This window comes from Pituophis catenifer, unplaced genomic scaffold, assembly GCF_029215685.1.
Source record: "Pituophis catenifer annectens isolate HBS135680 unplaced genomic scaffold, rPitCat1.0.hap2 SCAF_10, whole genome shotgun sequence".
Classification (NCBI taxonomy): Eukaryota; Metazoa; Chordata; class Lepidosauria; order Squamata; family Colubridae; genus Pituophis; species Pituophis catenifer.
Window position 1 is genome coordinate 15935839 of NW_027256890.1, and position 8995 is coordinate 15944833.

Below are 8995 nucleotides of genomic sequence, written 5' to 3' on the forward strand. Positions count from 1 at the left end.
AAACCACTCCTTCGTTTATTTTTATTTTCTGAAAACCCCAGGAAATCTTTCTGAGCGTCATCCGAACCCTATCACCAATCTTTAGTGGCAGGAAATGCAACAACCCTCTGCAACCTGCTGAGATTTTGAAAACCGCATCTGGGTTTAGCATGTCCTCAGGATTTATTAAGGCAATGAAAACAACAAGCAAAGGAAACCCCCCTGCCCAAAAGGAAAAAAAAAACCCTTCTCCCCTTTTTAGTGTTTCTGCCACTCTCATTTTCTCGCAGCTAGAAAATGCTGCAGTCGTGTCAAGCGAGGGCCGGAGAAAATTGGAGCATTTAGCCAGAACACTGCTCAGCTCCTGCTCGGCCACTTTCAGTAATCGCAGGCTGAATGCCGAGAGTATTTCTTCTCTGCTGCTCCAAGATTTTTCCTCCCCCCCGTCCAAAGGAAAGAGGCTTTGTTTGCAGCAGATGGGCAGCTCGGAATATTGTGGTGTGGGCGGTGAAAGCCAGAACACCCGTGGACAGTGGAAGCTGCGGGCAGGATGACACAGCCAATACCCGTGCAATTCTTCTGCAACCACAAAGATTTGGGGCAGTCCTCCCAGGCAAAGGGGGCAATGGAAGACCCCAAACCCACTCGGCCAGATGCTGGAGAAAGCCAGAGGTAAAACACTACAGTGTGGCCATTTGTACAACATCAAATCTTCCCCCGGAGGTTGACTTTTCCTTGGGATTTTGCCTTCTCCCATTGATCTCTGATGCCCAGGAAGCTGGTGATGACAGCTGGGAAAATGTGCATGAGCCTTAGTGCAAGTTAGCAACCAGCCCTGCCCTGCCAGTTTTCGAAAGCCCAGTTTTGCTGGCTGTGCTGGTGAACCAGTTCTGCACAAGGCCTTGAGAGATGGAGGGAACAAGTTTACCTGTCCAGGAAGGTGTCTCCTGTTCACCTTCCGAGGGGGAAGATTCAGCACCAAGGACAGCTTCCAAGGCTGGGCTTGGTCCAAGCAGCTAAAGATGCTGTCCTAGAAATTGGCAGCCAGCAGGGTTGGGTTCTTGAGGTGGTTGCAATTTTTAAGATTTCTGGTGGGTCAGGTTCTCCAAGGCATCATTCTTCTGCCAGATGAGCCAGGTTGCTCCTGACCTCTAGCAAGAGGTTAACTCAGATGGCAATCAAGCCCCACTTTTCCCCATAAAAGTCTGCGTGTCTCTCAGTCTACTTATTTTGGGGGTCATGGCAAACAGAGTATCAGTGTTTGATCTGTGTCCTAAAGTGGCCTCCTTTCTAAAATAGTATGGATTAAGCCCCGGATTTCACCTGAATTTCGGCTACTTTGAACACAGGCAAATCTTTGTTCATATTTTACACGTTTGAGGTCATGAGGAAGCAATCTGGCCCCAGGAGGGGTGCTCCTAATTCCAAGTTCTGCATTTTTAGAGATGCATGTCCTTGGCTCAGCTGAATTCATCTCCTAGCAGGGGGAAAATTGGTGGTTGCTACAACTCTGACCTGGTGCTCTCAATTCCAAAGTTATGCTCTGTCCTGGCTCTCAAATCCGGTCTTCTCCACCCGATAAAAATGGCCAGAAGAGCTCTGATGGCCGATTACCTTATTCAGTGGCTCCCCAGAGTAGCCATAATCTCTTATCAGGCATCACCACCAGGATCGGTATTGATCCGTCGGGTACCGAGTCAAACCAGCCTGCCTCTGTAGAGGGCATGGAAGGAAGGCAGGTCAACCACAGCGGTTCTCATCTCTGGCAGAAGCAAATTAATTGATTCTCTCAGCCAACAGTTGGAGCACTAATATGTCAAGGAGAGTTTGGACAGATAGCCCCCTCAGGAAGGAAGAGGGGAAGGATGCACCAGGCCTGTTCATCCTTGGCAGCTGTTCAGGGGGCTGTCAGCATCTCCCTGCAAAACCCTTCCTGCTACCCACCAGCAAGGCCCATCAGCTGCAGCTCTCCAGGTCAGCAAGGGGCAGGGAGGGGGCTTTGAGCAGGAAGTGGTCCCTGCCAGCATAGCTGACATTGCTGGGGGTACTCTGGGCCTCTAAGACGCTTCCGTCTTCTGCTGGATGGTGCCCAGGCCAGACACCTCACTGTGGCCCGAGATCTGCCAGTCCTGGCAGGAGGAATGGCAGGGAGACAAAAGGGGGTCTTGCCCAGCAGGAAACCTCCGACTGGTCAGGGTTGCCCAGCCAAACACCCGAGAGCAGAGAAAGAGCCATTGGGGATTAATAACAACATTTCTCTGGCCAAGGCCTCCCTCCTTCTCCCAGGTCCTAGGCTCTTTGCTAAGGTCACCATTGATTCTGTAAAGTGTACAATTGTCCGATTAAACAGGGAAGAGGCAGGAAGAAAATGCTAGCTCAGAAGTTTTGCATTGCTCTTCCCTCTCCCTCCTTCTCTTCCTCTCATTTAAAGCATCTTCCATGGGTTCTGAATAGCTTTTCAATTATTTTAAGGGACTCCACGCCACTTTCTTGTGTAACTACGAACCCCATCAAAAGGCCAGAAAGATGAATGAATATACCGTACGTGTCTCAGAATAAGGTTGCAAGATCCAATCTGGGTCGGTCAGAGGTTTACTGAAGAGCCAGATTGGATCTTGCAATCAGAAAGGCAGATCTTGGGGTTAAGAAAACCCAGGGGATCAGCTGCCTTTAGCTGGAGTGAAGAATTCATTGTTTTTCATGCAAAGCTGACACCTGGCCGAGGTTTGGCCTAAGCTGATCCTGATTGTGGCCACCCATTCTTAAAAGGCTTTAAAGGGGATTGGCCTAATTAAGGGAGGCTAGCTGTGATTACCTCTTGTGACGGCTAGACTTTAATTCCTCTGGAATGCCAGATGTTGGGGAAGAAAATAAGATGATCCTGCTACGCTTCCCTCGTCTTTGGGGAGGAAAGTCGTCCCAGGAGAAGTAAGATAAAGCTTTGAGCTAATGTTTGGGCTGGGGGAATATCGCTGTCAGGGTTCCCAGGGACACCCCCAACGAAAAAAGACTCCGAGGCTTGAAGTTCCTCAAAGTCCCATTTTATTAGAGATGTCATATTGGCACATCTGGGAAAACCCGAATCTGAGTTTTTCCCATCCAAAGGAAAGTCCAAGTCCCTGCCCAGCACCCAGATGTCCATCACATGGTCCAATCAATGAACCATCCCAACTGGAGATGCCTCCCAGTTCCAGCCCTCCAGGTGCAGGGCAAGATGTCCTTGACTCTCTGAGAAAGGAATGTTATTATGACTACATTATCACCCTGGCTCCATACAATTCCCCCCTCTCAGTTTCCCACAGTAGTCAATGTGGCAGGCCTGAAAGATGGCTTCCAGGCCTGACAGTCGCCCCGAAAAGCCAAGGACAGGTCCCCTATGGGTGAAGGCTGGACTCCCAAGCAGAATCCCTCAAGGGAACCAGGGATGGTTCTACAACTGATGCTGAGATGGTCTCCGCAAAGCTGCCTTCAGGTTGACTGTTGAGCAGGTGGGACAATACCTGCCCCGGGTTCTGCCCCTGCCACCTGGGGCTTCAGTCTTGCCTCATATTGGGCAGTTAAACTAGGTTATTGCCACCATTGTCCAGCACTGCTTTGGGGCTGCTGCTTCCCAGGATTGTAATTGCAGGACTCAAATTAGATTGAACCTCAGATCTGCCAGTCCCTAAGGAAGGAGACTTGGTGTTCATTAAACACCACTAAAAGAGTCACAGAGCGAGTCAGACGCTTGGTCTCCTTCTGGGAGTTTCCCCCATCCCTTTGATGCAGGAAGGATGTTTCTAGAAACACTGAGGGGCGGGGGGAGGGGGCGGGAATGATTTGGTCCATTATACCAGGCTTATCCCAGACTTTGGGGCAGAAAGCTGCAAGCAAACTGTTGGAAGAGATGGGAAAGAAAGGCCCGTCTCCGTCCAGTGGACTCGTTTCCCCTTTAATCTTTTAATCTCCTTGCTCCTGGCATTAATCTGCAAGATTCTTTTTGTCTTTATCCCCCAACTACTAAAACAATAGGAGTTAATGCGGGAGAAAGCAGCCATTATCTAATAATTCTGTGGGTCTGAAATCTTCTTACAGGACTTATTTAGCAGAGAGGCCTTTTTTGAGGGACAAGTAATAAAATGGGGAGGGGGGTAGTAACAGGAGGGAGGTTTTACAGATCAGGGATTTGGCCTCTTTTGGACCTGAGACATTTGACCAAGTTTGGTAGGGCACGGGGACAATGGCTCCCTCTGGCTAAAGAGCTGAACCAACTTTCTGTGTCCAGGCAAACCTTGGTCAGTCTGCCTCTCCCTGTCTTGCTAGGAGAGGGAGGAGGGAGGGAGGTACCCCAGGCATGGTTGGCACAAGAGGATGGCAGCTTATGGAATGTGCTGGTAACAAAAGAGTTTGCTGGTAAATCCCCAAGTCTGCAGGACTGAGGGATGGATGCTTTGGTGAGGTCCTTCCTCTTAACCATGATCCATCCTTCTTTCCTTCCTTCCCCACTCCCTCCCCTCTTTCCCTCTCCTCCCTTCCTTCCCTCTCCTTCCTTCCTTCCTCCCCTACCTCCCTACCTCCCCTCTTTTCCTCTCCTTCCTTCCTTCCTCCCCTCCCTCCCTTTTCCCTCTCCTCCCTTCCTTCCCTCTCCTTCCTTCCTTCCCTCTTTCCCTCTCCTTCCTCCCTTCCCTCTCCTCCCTTCCTTCCTCTCCTCCTCCCTCCCTCCCTCCCTCCCTGCCTTCCTTCCTTCCTTCTCCTTCCTCACCTTTCCTTGCTTAGCCTTCCTTCCTTCCTGCTGCTCTCCTTTCTTCCATTCCCATTTTTCATTCTCTTTCTAATCCCAGTCTTTCTCTCCAGCCCTCCTTTAAGATCTCTGCAATCTTTTCTGCTTGAAAAACCCTCCCGCCTCCTGGAGGAAAGTATCAGCCGAGAAGGCAAAGGCCTAACCCCACAGACCCACACTTACAATTCGTGACAACAGCAGCTGCTGGACCGGTTGCTCACCAAACATCTGTCTTTCTTTCCTCAAAGAGCTGATTAACTCATGAAGTCTGATTTTTAGAACACGAAGATCTCTGTCCTCCTTCACAGCATAAGAGAGACAGAATTCAGCCTTGTAAGGAAGGGGAGCTGAGCTCCTTCCTGGAATTTTCCTTTCCTAGAATGGAAGCATTTTCCCTAAAGAAGCCTTCTCGGTTGGGATGTTCTCCAGATGTTCTGGGATCTCCCCATCACCAACAGGGACCTCCTGGGTTAACCTCTCAGCTGCCTTTCATCCTGGGCTGCATCTCTCCTTGGGCAAGCCTTCCCCCGTCCCTTCTTTCCATCCCTCCAAGCATCCTCATCTGGAGCTCCTGGGCTCCCCTTGCCAATCCAGAAGGGCACCGAATGCACCAGACAAGCTCCCTGTTTCCCCTTAACCTTCGCTGCAGGGCCTGGAGGAGGGGTCCCCGGGCCCCAGGGCTGCTTTCCCCAGCCTCCCCCGAAGCCTCCCTGGGAGGAGGCAGCCTCTCCGCTGGCAGCTCCTTGCCAAAAGGGGCGACGTTGGCAGCGAAGGAGTTAAGCAGGAGGCAGAGCTGAAGGCTGGCGAGCGGGCGAGCGGAGCGGAGCTCAGTCGGAGCTTCGGCAGAGGCCGGGAGGGAGGCAGCAGAGGCTCCTGCTGGAAGCGGGCACGAAGGGAGGGCAGCCCTGGCAGCAGTTGGAGCCGCCGCGATCCGTGCCCGGCCTGCCGCCTCCAGCCTGGGGAGTCCTTGAAGACCAGGAGTTTCCTTCTCCGGTGGTCGCAGCCCGCCCAACGCCAGCATGTGAGCCCCCCACAGGCGAAGCCAGCCGGCCAGCCATGACGGGGGCTTCCGCCTCTGCCATCCAGCCCAGAGCGCTGCAGCCTCCGAGTGGCAGGCTCGGAAGGGAGGACGGGGCCATCTGCCTGCAGCCCGCCAGCTTCGGGGAAGACCCTCCCAGCCTTCTCCTCTGAATGCCCGGCTGCCCCCCAAGCATCCCTCCAGGACCTGGCATGCCCAGAGGGATTCCCAGGGGAGCCTGGAGGTGCCCTTAGAAGCTGCCAAGTGGAGGAGGAGGAGGAAGAGGAGGAGGAGGAGGAAAGGATTTGACCTCAGATGACCTCAGAAAGGTGACTTTTCCCAGGTAAGGAGCTCAGGTAGCATCCCATGGCTTTGGATTTCTGGGTTCATCCGGGAGAGGCTTCCTTGGGAGGCCATTTGGGTGAAGTTTTGCTCCGGGTCTGGCAAAGAGAACCGGGGTCTTGTCACATCTCCCCTTCCCCTTTTACTACTAGCCAGAGAGGTGGGCAGGTTGTCCTTTCTTCCCTTAGGTCCATGGGGCCAAAGAGCCTCTCTCTGTCCTTAGGGCCTTCGGTTTCCCAGTGGGCATTTTCTCCAAGGGGGTGAAGTGTTCCTTCAATCGTCCTTTCCACCAAGCCTTTCAGACCCTCCTCAAGGAGAGAGGGAGAGAGGGAGGGGGAGAGAGAGAGGGAGGGAGGGAGAGAGGGAGAGAGTGGGGGGAGGTCCTAAGAAAGACTTTGGGCCAGGGTCTTGTTGGGGTTGCAGGGGGGATTTTTGGTCTTTGTGAGGAGAGGGAAAGGAGACCCCCATCTTCTGGGGACATGAGAAAGAAGGGAGCCTTTCACAACTCAGAACAAGACAGGACAACTTGCCTGAAGCTGGTTGCTTGGCTGTTATCTCCTGAAATCTCGGATTAATTACCTGTTAATGACCTTTCAGCATCCTCTGGGCTCAGAGCTGGGGAAGGGATGGGTTGTGGGATGGGGGATTCTGTCCCCATTTTAGAGGCACAGTTGTTGCTGTTGTGTGAGGCAGCAGAGAGGCTGCCCTGTGGCTGCAGTTGTAACCATGATGGCATTCAGTTCATGGAATTCAAAATTTTCTTAAAAGTTCCATGAGGGACTTAGTTGGATGGGGGCATTTTAAGAAAGGAACAGGGTGGATCAACTCCCTGGAACTACGGACACTGAAGGAGAAGAGTAAGCATCCTCCTTCCTTGCCTCCCTCCCTCCCTCCCTCCCCCTCCCTCCTTCCTTCCCTCCTTCCTTCCCTCCCTCCCTCCCTCCCCCCTTCCTTCCTTCCTTCTTTCCTTCCTTCCTTTCCTCCTTCCTTTCCTCCTCCTCCTCCTCCTCCTCCTCCTCCTCCTCCTCCTCCTCCTCCCCTTCCTTCCTTCCTTCCTTCCCTCCCTCCCTCCCTCCCTCCTTCCTTCCTTCCTTCCTTCCTTCCTTCCTTCCTTTCTTCCTTCCTTCCTTCCTTCCTTCCTTCCTTCCTTCCTTCCTTTCCTCCTTCCTTTCCTCCTCCTCCTCCTCCTCCTCCTCCTCCTCCTCCTCCTCCCCTTCCTTCCTTCCTTGTAAAGCTGATGAAAAATCGAAGGAGTAAGGGCCGCGTCAGAGGTCATAGTTTAGCCACCCATTGGTGCCTGAATGCAGACTAGATGTTTTCCTGGAGGTCCTGACTGTGAGCAGAGTCCCGTTTGCTCGAGACAAACCCCCTTTGGAGGTCAAGAGCACCAAGGACTCTTCCAAATGGTTGGGCTGCTCCAACTCCATTGGACAGCATCTGGGGCCAGAGTGTACTCCATCTGTGTGTGGATGTGGGGAGAAGATGCTCCTTTGAAGGCCTGGGATATTAGCCCAGCAGGGAGTCTGGAGGCCTTCCGCACAGGAAAGGCATTTGGGCATGAATAGCTGGAGGTAACTTCAGCCCAGCTGCCTGATGCAGATTCAGGGGAAATGGCTCTTCTGCGTCCCAGCTTCCCTTGCTGCCTCTTGACCTCAGTGGGTGACAGACCTTCTCTTCCAAATAAGATTCTGCACCCAGCATCCCATTAGAAGATCCGCTCCAAAGCTGGAGTTGGACCAAAGGGCTCATCCAGATGGGCTGAGATCCAGCAAGGCTGAACTGCGGGGAGGGGGGGGGGCTGATGGGGGGGTTATGAGTGGCCCCATCCACATTGCCTTGAATCCACCAATTACATGGCTGTAGCTTGGGTGGAAAGGGGCAGGTGGAATAAGGGGTACCGTGGCTTCATCCACACATGGCATTCTGTAAAGACCTGTACCCCCAAACTGCATGTAGGAAGAAGCCTCTTTAGGTGGGCTTCTGGAAAAGCCCTCGCAGGCCCCCGTTGCGAGCAGAGGAACAGCTGGTCCCTTTGGGATTAACTTGACCTGTCCTAACTTCCCATTTTCAGAGTGAATAATCTATAGAGGCCACATGTCACACGCTGGAAGAGGAAGATGTAATGGTATCAGTAACTAGCAAATGGGATCAAGGGGCTTTGATCCCTTCTCTCGTTCATCTGGCTCCTTCCCACCCCCCCATTCCAGCAGCTAGTTAATTTTTTTAAGTGCATCCATTGCAGGCAGCATGCAGGGGATTTTTTTTAAACCTCCCTTTCCTCATCCGTTTGTTCATTCGTCTTTTGCAAAGGGCTTCTCTCTCTCTCCCTCTCTCTCTCTCTCTTTCTTTTTTTCTCTCTCTCCCTCTCTCTCTCTCCCTCTCCCTCTCCCTCCATCTCTCTCTCTCTGCCAGAATCACAAACGTAGGGTTGTGGTGGAAGAGAGGAGGAGAAGTAACTGGGCCTCTCCGAGGATAACTGCACTGCAGCAGGAAGAAGCATCTGGAGCCAGTTTACTAGGGCCTCTCCTTAAATGGGGAGACTTCAACTGGTACCATTCCCAACCAGCATGCAATAGCCAGGCCCACCCCGGGGGCCCTGCAGCTGCTCCTGAGAAGGCAACCCTCTCTGTCGGGGCGAAAAGACGTGGATGTGCTTTGGCAAGGAGTCAGAGCTGAGGGTTTTTTCCATTTTATATTCCTCGTATCCTCAGACTAGGGGTAGAACTTAGGATCAGCTGGTTAGAGGCCTCGCTTGGTTTCCATCTTGGTCACCGAAGGTTATGATCTGTGTGACTTTAACATCCTTTCAGAAAAAGAGCCAGGGGGGACCTAAAATGGGTCTTCTCCTTATCAGATGGTTTGGATCCAGGAGAGGATGGAGTTGTGGACCAAATCTG